At 38.5% G+C, this 14888-nt stretch overlaps 1 protein-coding gene and 1 non-coding gene across 8 annotated transcripts in view; one reads left to right on the forward strand and one right to left on the reverse strand.

Annotated features, from left to right (window-relative positions):
• Positions 1-14888, reverse strand: part of PDE4D (phosphodiesterase 4D) — a 1509235-nt gene that overhangs the window by 1343309 nt on the left and 151038 nt on the right. The window lies entirely within an intron of this gene.
• MIR9800 (microRNA 9800) lies at positions 10336-10421 on the forward strand. The gene has a single exon (NR_128482.1). It is a non-coding gene; the product is annotated as a microRNA 9800 (primary transcript).

A 14888-nucleotide genomic window follows, 5' to 3' on the forward strand; every position in this document is an offset into this window, starting at 1 on the left:
AAATGCTGCAGACACAATATCTGACAGGATCCTCACAGCTACTCTTTGGGGTGGGCATTGGTGCCTGTTTTAGACCCATTCCTGCCCTTCCCCACTCTGTTCTGTATCGCAGAGAAGCTTATGCAGCCTGAGAGCTGGCTTCTAGCTCTTTGGCTACAGGAGTGGAGGGCGGAAGAGCCACAGTATTTCTCACTTCTCTCTGTGCCTCAGGCAGAGTCACCGACAGCAAAAGGGTCCCCTTTATGCCTCCAGTTTCAACATAATTGCAGCCTCCTCCAGGTGACCTCAACCCTTGGATTTAGCAAACACTGTCCGCAGAAGACTGTCCTCCAGACCAGGGCTCCTAAATGCTCCCTGCTATTGCTGATATTTGAATTGTTTAGTGACCTCATTTGGTTTCTCATCTCTTCCCTCATCCTGGTTCAAACACTTAAGGTTTATTTTTTTCTTTTCTGGACCATTATTGTTTTCATTTTACAGATGAAAAATATCAAGAAGGTGGCTTGCCCAAGATTACATAGTTAGAAATAGGCAAAATTGATTCTGAAGCCAATGCTCCTGGCTGCTGCATAATATTGTCATTTCTTAATGAAACAATATAAAAGTACGATGGTTAGAAGAATACGAAGGGACGCCTCTCTTCCTCTACTTCGTGAACAACAATCCCCCACATACCTACCATCTTGCCGCCAGTCTTCCCCAAAAGAACATGGCCAGGAGGTTGTTTTGGACTGTGTACTTTGCTTGGGGAATCTCAGTTTATACTTAAATCATTAACAATAGAGATCCCCATTCACTAGTTTTGACTCTTAATTTTTCCTGGCCATTTTAAATTTACTGTTACAAAGGGAGTATGTCATGACCTTCCTGAATTAGGTACCAATCTCTTGCAGGGCAAAATGTTATATCAATAGTAAATTGGGCTAAGATATTTATGTGACTACACTGAAGAACCCACAAAGTCCTTCTGATTCTCCACCAAGTACTTTTTCTAGAAAATATTTCTCTTGTACTCTATCTTCTAACCTACCTTGTTGTTGTTGTTGTCTTTTTAGGACTGAACCCATGGCATATGGAAGTGCCCAGGCTAGGGGTTCAATGGGAGCTGCAGCTGCCAGCTTACGCCACAGGAACAGCAGTGCCAGACCCAAGCCACATCTTTAACCTACATGGCAGCTCACAGCAACATGAGATCCTTAACCCACAGAGTGAGGCCAGGGATCAAACCCACATCCTCGTGGATATTAGTGGGGTTCATTACTGATGAGACACAATGGGAACTCTCTATCTAGTTGAATCTTTATGTAAAAATTGTTCCAGCCCCCATCAACTCAGTTTCCTGGCAAAAACAACAAGATATAAACAGTTTAAACACACACAAACATTAATTTATTCAATTTTAATTTGTCCTAATTTCTGGCCAAAGATTTTCTGTTTAAGAGGAGCTATTTAGGCAACAAAATATGTATATATTCCTCTGTAAAGGATTTTGCATAATTCTAATCACATTTTTATATACTTCATTCATTATATTCATTTGCTACAAAATCATTTGATTTTCTGATGGTTAATATAGGCATATGGTAGAAAAAGGGAAAATACAAAGAAAAAAGTTATTATTATTCAAATCCTAAAGATAACTGCTTTGATAGTTCAGCTTCTTTCAATTTTTGTGCTTTTTAACAGTTGAGATTATATTCTATATGTAGCTTTGTGTTCAATTTCTCTATCACTTAAAAAAATTTTAATATTCAATTTTTTAAATAGTTGCATAAAATATATCAAAAGGGTCTGTCACAAATTATACCTATATTTGAATACTAAGTAATGTCCAACTTTTTTTATAAGCAATATTGTTATGAATATCTTTTTGCAAAAATGACTTAATTTTAGATTTTCTCTAGGCTAGATGCTTAAGACAGGATAAATTTCTAAATGTTCCATTACTGAGCCAACAGAGTAAATATGTTCAAAATCTTGAAAAATATTGCCAAGTTGTTTTTCAGAATAATCCAAATTTCTGTATTTATAAAAGTCACTGAAGTCAAAGACATATATACATTGTCTCTTAAAAAACTTGTTTTCTTTACCAAAACAATCAATCTCACAGTCACTGAGTAAAATATAAACCTATTAGTTTAATTAAGAACTTAAGACTATTGTTTTATCACTTTTCCTTTTCTTCCAAGGCTTTTAAAATCTTATAAGTATGAAGAAATAAAAAATACATATGCAACATGTTTAAGTTTGTAATAGATTCTTGAATTTGCCAGAATGGATTTTCTCATTTTCATGAAGATAGCAGTAATGATGAATCATCTTTCTCATTTGTCTTATTCCTACTGCCCTTTCTAAGGAAAATTCATCTAAAATAGCCTCCTTGGTGTTGAGTGACTCTAATAGCACAGAAAACGTCCAGCAATGTGGACATTGCTGCTCATGACATTCTAACACCAGCTGAAGAAAGTAATCTGTTGACATTCAGAGAGCAAAAGGCTGAGAGGAAAGCTACAGTTTTCTCTCTATATTCACCTTGCCAAATTTTAGAAAAGTATCCAAATGCTGTTCATAATTCCTTAAAGTATCATGATTTACTGCCTCTTTAAGAAATGACAGGAAAATTGTTCAATCCATTTCCCATGGTTTTGCAAAATGTAGGGCAAATTGCTACTCTAATCTTCATTGCTGTGGCCAATGCACCAGATAGTAGCCATGGCTCACAGTGAGATATTAAGCAACACTCATGAGATAGGAATCAGGAGGTATATGGCCTGGTCCCCTCTACCACTAACTGTGAGAACTGAGCCATCCCCAGAAGCTCAGGGTATTAATTTTCACATCTATATGATAAAAGACACTGAGCTAGAGGAGACAAATATGCTTTTGTGTTCTAACACCCTATGATTTTAATGAGTCTTAATAAAGCATTGTCTTTTAATGCTAATTAATATCCCTCCCATTTCTCTATATCCCAGTTTCCCTTACCAATAAAATTTCAATAATGCTATTCTAACAACTTCAGGAATGACACGATGTAGACTAATTATTAAATTCATTAACTTATTCCACAAACATGCATTTTTTTGGCAGTGTCCTAGTCCTGGGCTTGAAGCAATGAACTAAAAGGTGGTCCCTGTTTCCATAGAACAAATATTCTGAATTGTAAGCATATAAACAAATTGCCAGTCAAAATTATTTCAGGCAGACAGAGAGGGTGAAGGGACAGTGACTGGGTGGGGGCAAAGCATGCTACTTTCAGAGTGTGGTCACCAAAGGTCTTTCTTAGGAGGGCAGTTGACCTGTGACCCGAATGATGCCAAGAATCAGCGTGTCCAAAGCTGCCAGAAACAGGGAACAGCTAGCTCAAAGGCCCCCTGCAGGAAAGAGCTTCGCTAGTTCAAGAAACAGAGACAGGGCCAGTGAGGTTGGAAGTCAATGAGCAGGAGGAGGAGAGTAGAAGACATGAAATCAGTAGGAGCTGGATCATGTAGACATTTACAGATGATGATAAGGAATTTTGCTTTTTAATCCAAGAGCAATGACAGACCAGAAAGGTTTTAGGCAGGGCCCTGATGTGAACTGACTTATATCTTAAAAGATCACCCTGACTGCCATGTAGATATTGGACTGAATATTTCATGTCCAGCCATATTGGAAAGGACACCTGCTCCTAAAGCAATATTGATAGCACTAGTTTGAGTGAAAAACAGCAAAGTATGCTGGTTAAAATCCTGTGAAATGTTTAAAGGGATACATGAGTTAGATAAGAAGAAAGGGAGATGCTCAGACACCAAAATCAATGGGAAAGCACAAATCTAGAGAGCTTGGTGCACTCCTGAAGCCAGTAGCTAGCCTGGCAGCATCAGTCTACCTTGAGGACCTAACACAAAGCCCACTGCAGATGGCCAACTGTGTTTGGAGAAGAATTAACACATCTGTGTGGTCCCACAAATCCCAAGAGCTATGAGAGCCACAAAGTACCATCTCTTCCTCCTCCTCCACTCACAGTATGGTTCTCAACCTTCACAAGTATGAAAGCTGCTTTTTAATGTCAAAAATCTTCTTAGATTCTCCAACACACACACACACACACAACACACACACAGACACTTACACACACACAAACAAGAAAATGTACTCTCACTTATCCACTCCATTACTATTTTTTTTTGCATTCCAATACAACTTTTTATATGAACACTGAAATTTAAATTTAATATAATTTTCATATGTCACAATCATTGACTTTTGTTTTTTAATCACTTAAAAAATTTAAAACATTACTTATTTTAGCCTCTGCCATTTCTTAGAACTCAAGAATTCATAAACTCCAGGGAATAATTCTGTGTACATTGAATACTTCAGTATCCATCCTAGGAACAAGTAGAACAGAGGAAAGAAGACCAAAGCCATAGAGATGCCAGATTGCAGAGGGAAAACTCAGCCTGACCCAAGACCTCCCAAGAACTGTCATCTGAACCCAGTGTTCCCTCCTTGCTTGTTTTCTACCCATGTTGGTATAATCATAATCAGCCCAAAAAATTAATAACTGCCTTTCAGAGTAGGTGGGCAGGCCCCAGACTTCTGCCCCACCTACTTTGCTGAGGGATAGCCCCATGTGTCCTACAAAGTACACAGTAAATTCTCAAGAGTTTGTTAATTTGACGTGTCTCGATAAAACCTCAGAAGGCTTGGTATTGTCTCTTGGCCATCAGGACCAAAGGGAAAACACAGATGTGGGATAAGTTGGTTCAAACAGTCTCCCCTTTTGCCAACAAATCCATTTCAGCTAACAGGCAAGACCTGGGTAGCAAAACTCTAACAATTCTAATTATTCCTTCCTGCTTTTCTGTTTTCTCCTCCCAACTTCTCATCTGATGCTCCCAACACAGAACAAAAGCCAGGTAGAGTATTATGTGCTCCTGAATCACAATGTTCAATAAAATATATCCCTTGAGCCAGTAAATCTACCTCTGAAATTCCAATTTTTAAAAAAAGCTTAAATATGTAAATGGTTCCTACACAAAAGTATTCAGCATTAGTCTTAGTAGGAAACAGCTTAGAAATAGCCTAAGTGACCTATGACACTCTTCTTGATGAGATTGTTATATATGCATTAGAGATGAAAATTTTCATGTAGCGATGTTAAGTCTAATTTCTTAAAATTCAACTTCCAATGCAATGACCTTCATGGAACTTTAGGGTATTTTTCTTTTTTTTCCTCCAGCTTGTCTGTTTTATAACTGACATTTTAAAGACATAAAAAATATGAAATAGACAATGTAAATCTCAGCCTTATTGTCCTAATATTAGATAAGACCTGGAAAGAAATCCTATACATGACTGTGCTCTGAAAACACAATCTCTAATTCAATTTTGCTAAGATTCAAATTTAGAAACCATTAGAAAAAATGTTCCAAGTGGCATTAATTGTAACAGAGACATGAAAGGGTATCTTTAAGGGAACAGTTTTCCAAACTATATGGGAATTAATAAAATAAAACCTAATACTGCAAAGTAAATTTAAAATTAAGTGGGTAGGGTGTGGACTGGAGCACAGCACAACAGGAAAAAGTTGAATTCATTAGGATACAGCCAGGATAAATACTAGTGGGAACACTGAGTGAAAAGCAAATTGTTATTTTTCTCACATACAGGTTGTGGCCCAACACAGTGTGTCTCAGCCACTGAATGCATCTGATTTCAAGTGCTAGAAAAATTAACCTTAATTAAGGTGAGGGAACCCTTGCCTGGATGTTTTCATTTCAGTTGAATACAGCTAAGGAAAATGAAAACTCAAAGAACTGAAATAAAACTGATGTAATTTCTGTCACCAGTGCTAATTAAAATGTTGAGGCTTTCCCAGTCAGAATGAATAAAATTAGAACTCACAATTACAGATCTCACATCTAAGGAGAATCAAATTGAAAATCACACGTGTTTCACAAGGTAGCGAATAGTTTTTCTTTTCCTTTCTTCCTATTTGCAGCATTCAGCTGTAGGGCAGATTTAGAGATCAGCATCATGCCACTTTAAACTGTTGACATTTACTATCTAAAGCAGAGCTAAAAGATTTCATTTCAAGCCAAAGTCCAAGGATGCAAATACCAATCGCATGACTGACTACAGCTGGGAGAAGACAAGCGAGTGCCTTCTGAAATTTATCAACGTGGTCTCTAAACAAAAGCTTCAAATGATGACAACATTGTTTCCTCAAATCATTCAGTACAGCATTGTTTGAAGGATCCTGATGTCTCTTTTCATAAATAAGAAATATTGGAACCCTACAGCTTTTTGAGGGTTCTTTCTTCTTTATTTTTTGTACGTTAAAGTGGCTTCCAAGTAAAATTTTAGGAAAATATACAAGACTGTATAGCACTATGTTGGGGAAAGGGTGGCTTGGGAAGCAGTTGTGCATATCCCTTTTTAAAAAAATTTTATGCTCCCACAGACATTCAGATAAGGATATCAACGAACAGATTGCCAGCCAGTTGGAAGGTGGGGTTAGGTTGTGAACCACTCAGATAAGCCTCCACAGTAGGTTACAAAATCATTCCTGGAGATGGTAAGGAACCATCTGTTTATTACACTGGCTAGTTATCACTTAAAGCACCCTGGGAGCTCACTCCACCTGTAATGGAAAAACCTGGCTACAATCCACAGTCACATCCTGGCTCTAGCTTTGTAAACCATGACTTTGGTTCAAACCCATCCAGTCAGATCCTGAGAGCAGTTACCCTGAAGTGCAGAGATGTGTCTGTTCTTCCCACAGGTGAATCCCTCCTCAAGTCCACATTATGGGTGAGCCTTTGCACCCACCTGGTCAGGCCCTTTCTTTGTAGAACCCCAGCTTCCACTTATATCCTGCCCCATCTCTCCAAGCCAAGAATCCTCTACTCATGCCTCCCATTCAGACAGTGACTGAGACCAGCAATACCCAACCCCTGAGCTCAATCCCAGGCATAGTCTACCTCCTAAGCCATCCCTGGCAAGGGGTATAAGCATAGATGCTTACTGGTTCCCAGTAGGTCACAAGAATGAGTAAAAAAGTGGGGCAGACATAAGATATCAAAACTATATGGTTGGATGGATGGCCCCATCTAATGAGGGCCATTACCCTTTGGCCCCAGGAATTGCTAAGGATTGTCACCATGAAGGAATGCAGGATGGATGTTGCCAAATGGCCTCATTTCTTCAAATATATATGAAACAAACTAATTTTCAAAAGTTGGTCTTTTTTCTTAAACTATTTGAAACAAAGAATACATCATAATTTAGGCTTTTTGTCTTCATTCAGGTTTGAGATTCTATGGTTCTAAAAACATCTTGATATACTTGCCCATGACTATGACCTCAAAAAGCTTCCTGCTCTGATTCCTCTTAGAATCTTTCCAGAACTGCAGCCCCTGAAAGCATTTGTCTGAGGGCATTAATCAGACTAGGGTCATAGGCAGTGTGCCAAAAAAAATCCCATCTATACTTATTATTTTCAACCAATTCAACTCTACAACAGGCAGACAAAAGGATCTAAGGTGCCACTGCCCGTCTCACATGGCTGTGTGTGCACTAGACCATTCTGGGCAGTCTTCGCTAAAAACCATCTCAGCTTCTTGGATGACCCTGAAGTAAAGGTTAAAAACTCCATTTGCAGTGGGAGAGAAAAGGGCCTTTGCTCAAAGCCAAACAGCCACAGTCAACAACAGCATAGTATCTGAGCTCTGTCTGGCTCAAGCCTCTGTGGTAGAGATCAGGACTTGCCTTCCAAATGTCCACTTTCTTCTTCTTCTTTAGTAACAGAATTCCAGTTTTTAGCTAGTATATTACTGCTTGACCACAAGACTCAATTCCCCAGCCTCTCTTGCAGCTAAGTGAGGTCATGTGACTAAATTCTGGCCGACTAGGTGCAAGAGCCTCTGAGAAGGAGAAGCTTTCTACCCTTCCTGCTAGCCGGAAGGTGGAAATGATGTCTAGAACTCCAGCAGCTACTTTGGATCCTGAGTTGACTTTGAGAATGGAAGCCATGCGTTTAGAAAATAGATAACAGAAAAGGAAGGAAATTGGGCTCATGATGATGCTCTAGAATTGCCATGCCAGCCCCAGACTGCCTACTTCCAGACTTCTCTTAACATGAGAGATCAAACCTTTGTGTGTTTAAATCACCATTTGAAAGGAATCTGTATTAAGTGGTATAGTCTCTCTTTCCCTCAGCCATCTTTGCTCCAACCAATCCTTTTTTCCTTTTTAAACTCCTATTCTGTTGTGAATTAAATTCTCTTATATGGTCAAAATTTTTCTATCACTCTTTCACCTTAATCAATACATGCCATTTTCACTGAGGATAAAAATTCTCTCCCAAGGCAAGATAGGGAACTTCCTCTTTTGCCTGCCTGTCCAGGTTAGCAAGGCTCACAATTCCTGAACAGATAGCATTTGTCTCCTCTCTCTGGAGTCTAAGTGGAAAGTACAGTCCCTTGAGTATGAAAGTAATGCTACTGACCCATCATCACTAAAGCATCTTGAGAAAGTATTTTTTTGCCACCTTCCTCTCTCCCTCGTCTCAAAGGTGGGCAGTATGAAAAAGCAGGGCAAAAAAGTCCTGCAAAAGAGTGAAGGCTGAGGCAATAAAAGAGAGTGAAACTAAATGGCTCACCTGGAGACAGCACTCACCCGTTTGGCCTCTGATTAGCATTGTGCCTTAACCCACAGAAATAAGCAGCCTTAGACATCCGCTAGAATATTGGTATTTTCAATGCCTAGTTTGAATGACAGGACCCTGGAGGCAAAACATTTCCTGTGGAGATTCTGTACTTTTGCCTGCTTCTGCTTTTCTAGCTCAAACAGCTCAATTTTGTAGGGCTTCAAAGTACAGTTCAAGGGACATTTTATAAGTCAAGTTAATGGGCCTGGGGATATTACTGTGACTCATCAATTACGGGGAAAATATGAGGTATGTGTAAACATTCTGCAATGGGCTAGAAAAAAAGACCCAATTATGTTTGTGATTATTTCTAGTGGTACTTCCACAATTTTTCACAAAATAATATAATGGCGAATGAATTGACCCTGGACAATTTTGGAGAAAGTCCCATGGCCCAGTGGGATAAAGGTCATTGTAAAGTTAAAGAGGACAGAATCTCCCTAGCTATTTCCAGAAGAAAAACATGTTATACAGATAATTAAATGACTTATAAAATCACCAGGCAAGACTGAAGAAAGACATATAAAGCTGAGCTTTCAGAAATAGTTCCCAAGCCACACCACAGAGCTGGGCCACCAGAAGAACCACAACCTCTTCTGTGATTAGCTACCTGCCACTGTGGAATGCTGCCAGTTCCGTAAGTGCAGTGCTTCACCACAATTAGGAAATAAACTCTAAAAGGAAGGCATCTGGATCATGAAATCAATATGATCCAGGTGCTACTCAGTCAGGAAGCTGCTAACCCAGCTGCTACTGTTGTCTGCTTCCAAATCATACAGGGCCTGCTATGTTCTTCACCAGCACAACTGAAACCCAACACCCTGCCTCATGACACTCACACAGCTAGTAACTGGGCCCCGGGACTTGGTCCCATGCTAAGAACAAAGCAACAAAACACTACCATGGCTATTCACCACCTTATCTCCAAGGAAGTCACAGGCTGTTTTCTAACTTTATAGCATTTTCCAGATGAAAAAATATACTCAAGAGGGGCTTGGAATCAATACCAAGAGACAATCCACCATTTCTACCACAGAATAAATGTACTCTTATCATTTTACTAAGAACATATTAAATACCTGGTACGTACACAGTAGTATCATAGCCCAGGCAGTAAATAGCCTTTGCTGAGAAAGAGTTATCCAGGTCTTCAATTTTCATCAGCTTCAATTTCACCAATATAGCAGCTAAACTATCCCATTTTTCATAGTACTGTTTACTAAACCATAGACAAGCAGTCATTGCACAAATGTTTATGAATGACAGCAATGATCACGATAAGTGTTCCGCGAAGCTCTGTAAAAAAATATATATGTTCCCAAGAACCTTTATATCTAATACGAGAATACATATACAAACATGAGTATCTCTAAATGAAGTGACACGTGTATAATAAGTGTTCCAAACCAACCCTGGAATTTAGTTATAATTAGAGTTAAATTGTCCATAACACAAGTGAGACAAAGTAGGCATGCCTGAATTAGCACACCAGTTACACTATTTGAGAAACATCATTTAAGTAGCATTGACCACTTTTCTTCCAAAGTAGCAAACAGAGTAGTGCAAAGTAAACAGAAATTCATGCATGGGTCAAACTGTATTACAGAAAATACTCAGGCACACTATTAAATACTGTGAATTGGTTTTCAGACCATTGCTAAGATGTCTTTGAAAAGAATGGTGCAAGACACTCATTTGATTCAGTTGGACACTGAAATAAATATGCCTGGTACTAAATCTGTCCTTTTGCAATCACTGGGGAAAAACAAGTTTGGTCACTGATGAGTCTGCCCATTGGGCAAAATCTACTCTCCTATGCAACCGCTTTTGCAATAAATCATGCAGAAGGACAGCCCTGGTGGTAAGGGCTGTCCACTGTGATTCCTATTCCCACAGCAAACTCTTACTAATACAGGATAGAATTATGGAAACTCCATATTATATAACAGATATAATTTATATATTTCCTGAAAGCTTTTTCTTTGTTATTATTTATATCTGGTTTTATTTTTTACCACAACTAAAGGACACAAAAGCAACAAATTATAATGCCACAACTGCACTTTTGATAATCCTATAAAAAAAATAAGTCCAAGGGACTATAGACTGGAGACAAAAACCCAAGGAAGGATGCTGTGGGGCCCCCTGCACCTTTCAAATGTATCTCATTGCACATTAGACCTGTACTATGATATTCATGGGCAAATCCGGACAGTACCGGCAAGGCTGTCTGGCTGCACAGCTGGATTAGCTAGATGATGACAACCCATTCTCCCCAGAGCCTCGTGACAGAGGGCCATAGGCCCCAGTAGCCAAAAAATCATTAGCACCTTAACTCCTCCTCAGAATTCATGTTGGCTCCTCATCTCTTTGAACCAGTGCAAAGACAAAGAAGTGTCCCAGGCCACGAAACACCTTTTAAGCCACTACTTATCCTTGCATTTATCCCTACTTCTAACCTGGTTCTCAATTCAGAAGAATTCAAAAATCAAGTCTAGCTTCCCACCTCCACCTTCCCTCAAATTATCGGTATGGAGAGAAGCCTCAGGAAGGGGTCTTAGGACCCCAAGAGGCAGGAAAACCCCAGGGAGCCTCTAATGCCCTGGTCAGCAGACCTAAGAACCACAGGTCAGTCTCAAAGATCTGGAGCTTCCCTTTTTCCAATCCCCAAGATCCTGAGCATTGCATTCCCATTAATATTAACAGTGTTCTCACCAACAAGACAGAGTAATTAGTATGTTCTCTCTGGCTTTGCTTATTGAACAAGCCCAGTAATTAGCCTGAACACTTTATTATCAAGATGAACATTTAGCCTTATGCCTAGTAAAGATTGTCAGTGCTTTCCTTCACTTGCTGTTTTTCTTATTCCTTGCATATTTATTTGGACTGCTTTCAGCTACAGTTCATATTTTTGTATAATTTATGAATTTTGAGAAATTCAAATAGCAATGTTATAATTTGCATATTTGTGTTCAAACAAATAATTTTCCTGAACATTTTTACTCTGGATATACCTATGATTTAGAAATATCCTCTTGAAGCCATTTGCCATGCCTTTTCCTTCTTCTAACTTCTACCTTCCTTTTGAGAAAGTGCTAGTTTTCTGTCTTTCTCCCCCACTTTAGTCTCTCATCACTTACTACAGGAATATGCATTATTGAATGCAAGAATGAATAATGATGGATGACTGTATAAATGATACTGATGTCGTTGAAACCTCACACTAAATGCATTTAATTTTGCATTCATTAGACTTGTTTGATTTAAAGTGTTCATCACCAGGAACTCCATGGCTTGGAAAGACAAGAAACAAGGAAACTAACATGTTGATGTCTAACATCTGGCCATGCTGGCTGGACCTTTGTGAGCTCCATTACAGTGATATTCATCTCACACGGAGCTGTGGCACTGACCACTCACATCCAACAACACAGTCATAAGCACCAATGTCAGAAATTCAAAGGTAAGCGGGAAAAATGAGTTTGATAAAAAAAAATACAGCAACTAGAAGAAAGGAAAGAGTTTTGGTCCCAGCAGAAAACAGGCAGAGAGGACAAGGACAGGGCAGCAGAAAACAGATGAGCTTCAGCAATACAAAAAAGAATGGATTAGCTGAAATCAGAGGCAGGGGAGTCATCGCCTGGGTTAGATGGAGTCCCAATAATTCACCTCCCACAGGCCCTGCCCCTCAGACCACAATTTATATCAGTATAGCTCTTCTCATATACCTCTGCTATGAAATTAAAAAAAAAAAAAAACATTATATTTATGAATGCAGAATCAAGCTGTGCAGTGAATTCATTTTTAAACAGTCTGGCTTATTTTTGTGTTGTCTTTGTTTAAAAAAAATTCTCTATTGCTCTTTAAACACCTATAATGAATAATCCATGCTACGGCTTCTTTCCATATTCACTAATATTTATATTCAATTTTCTATTAGCCGCAATTTCAATTCATTAAAAAATGCTATCATCCTGAGACTAAAGCTTGATTCTTATTTTTTATGCCAAAGCAATTACATTTCAAAGAGTAAAATTTTATGTGTCTTTCCACTTGGCATTTTGACCAGACTCCTGTCTTTTCAATACTGCCACCTCTCAGCAAAGTTGAGATGAGAACAAAACATGAAAAACTCAAGCCCTAGGAATTGAGAGCTTTGGATATTCATTTATGTGGAGTAGTATGCATGGCGCATATAGAAATATTTTTTTACATATCCTTGGTAAAAACATCAGTAGTGACCGTAACAATATAATTAATAATAACAATACATTTTTCTTCAACTTTTGTTCCTGATCCACCCTTGTGTACTGAACCCAGGTGGCCAATGGCACACATTTCACATCTCCACTGACCATTTATATTGATTTTTCCTGATCCTGCCATTATTTATAACAGCAGTGTGCTAAGGGATAAACATGTATTAACTCATTTAATCTTCACAATAACTTTGTGAAACAATATCTTTATTACTTTCTCCATTTTAGAGATCAAAAAACTAGGACACGGAGGCTTTAGTAATTTCCTGGCTAACTGGTAGGACGGGGGTCTGAACCCAGCAGTTTGCTAATAAAGCCAACACATTTTACTACTCTGCTACATTGTGATGGTCCTTTGTCCGCGTCCCAGTGACTGAGAGGGTCACACGTGGGAGGATTCAGGAATGAGTGGCCCTATAGCCACAGAGATAGGAAGAGGTTCCCACACTACTGATTTCCAGAGAATGAGAAACAAAATCAAGCAAAACATAGATTCCTGGATGGATTTTTCCCTCATCCTTTTGCCTTTTGCTTATCTAGTTCTCTTTTTGATGATTGGATTTGGCTTTTGGTTCTCTTAGCCTGAGCAACTGGCAGAGGCAATGATAAATGATTATGTTTTGCCTGATTGTATCAGACACATTATGCTATATTAACTTGAGCAAAAAATATCTTATTCTGATAGAGTACCTGGGTGGTACCAAGCATTGTTGTTGGCATGGTGCATTCAATAGACAATTTACATGATAGCCATCCATCTCTTTCAACACCATGGTGACACAGACCTGCCATTCTAAGGCCTGAGCCTTCCAGAACAACCTCAAATTTATCCAAGCAAAATACCAAATCCCTTTGTCAGCTAAACATAGTTAATTTTGTACATTATTTAATGTAAGGTTTCATTTAAGTTCAGTTTGGTAATATTACAAGAAATGACTATATATGTTTTTGTCCTGAATATAAGTAAACAAGAAATAAAGTCAAAACACTGATAAAGAAGATGTGTGTGATGGTATCATATGTGATATTTAGGTAATTTCCCCATGCAGAAGACCAAAAAGAAAGAGCTTCTGTTCTCTTCCTATTGAGAATCTCAGGTCTGTCTTCATTCATTCAATCAAACAAAAGACACCAGTTGGGCAGATAGTTTGTGAGGATTACCAGAATGAAGGTACAACCTCTGCTTTCATGTGGCTTCCACACTAAGTGTTAAAATAAGGACATATGTGGTATTTCATTAGGGGGGGTTGAATTACAAAATATACATATGTAAGGAAAAATACTGTTTCATACTGAGATTTCAGAGAACACAGCCTAAACAGAATATTGTAGTAAAAATAAGATGTATTGACCCATAGGTGGGTCTTATATGGATATAGTAGTAGCTGATTTTCCCCTGCAAAGATGTGGACAAAATTAATTAAAGGCTGAGACTTCTTATTTCTATTCAACTCTAATGGCAACAAAAAGGAAAATTACCTGTTCCCTAAAGACTTCCTAAAATATTAGCTCAGAACCTTTTGGCAAAGACACCTCTTTTAGTAAAACACATCTAATAATGTATCATCTGGTGTTTATAGCAATCCAGCTCACATTTCCCAGAGCTATTCTTGTGCTCATTATCTATAAACTAACATTACAGGATCATTTGGTAAACAATCACCCTTGTCCTTTTTGCCCATCAAAATGTGTGTGTATACACACCATACATTTCTCCCATGTTTCTAGTCACATTGTTTTCTAATCTAACAAGACATTCTTCTTCCTCATATATACCCTCTCCACTCTTGTAAATGCTTTTTGTTAATTTAAGGACAGGTAGGTGAATGGAACATCCATGTAGGGGCTAATGTAGATGTGGTTTGTTGCTAAAGGACCAAGTCTCCTCTAGCAGTAGTTTCTATCTGTGATCTGGGAACAGGGGTGAGAAG

The sequence above is a fragment of the Sus scrofa genome, chromosome 16 (assembly GCF_000003025.6).
Source record: "Sus scrofa isolate TJ Tabasco breed Duroc chromosome 16, Sscrofa11.1, whole genome shotgun sequence".
NCBI lineage: Eukaryota > Metazoa > Chordata > Mammalia > Artiodactyla > Suidae > Sus > Sus scrofa.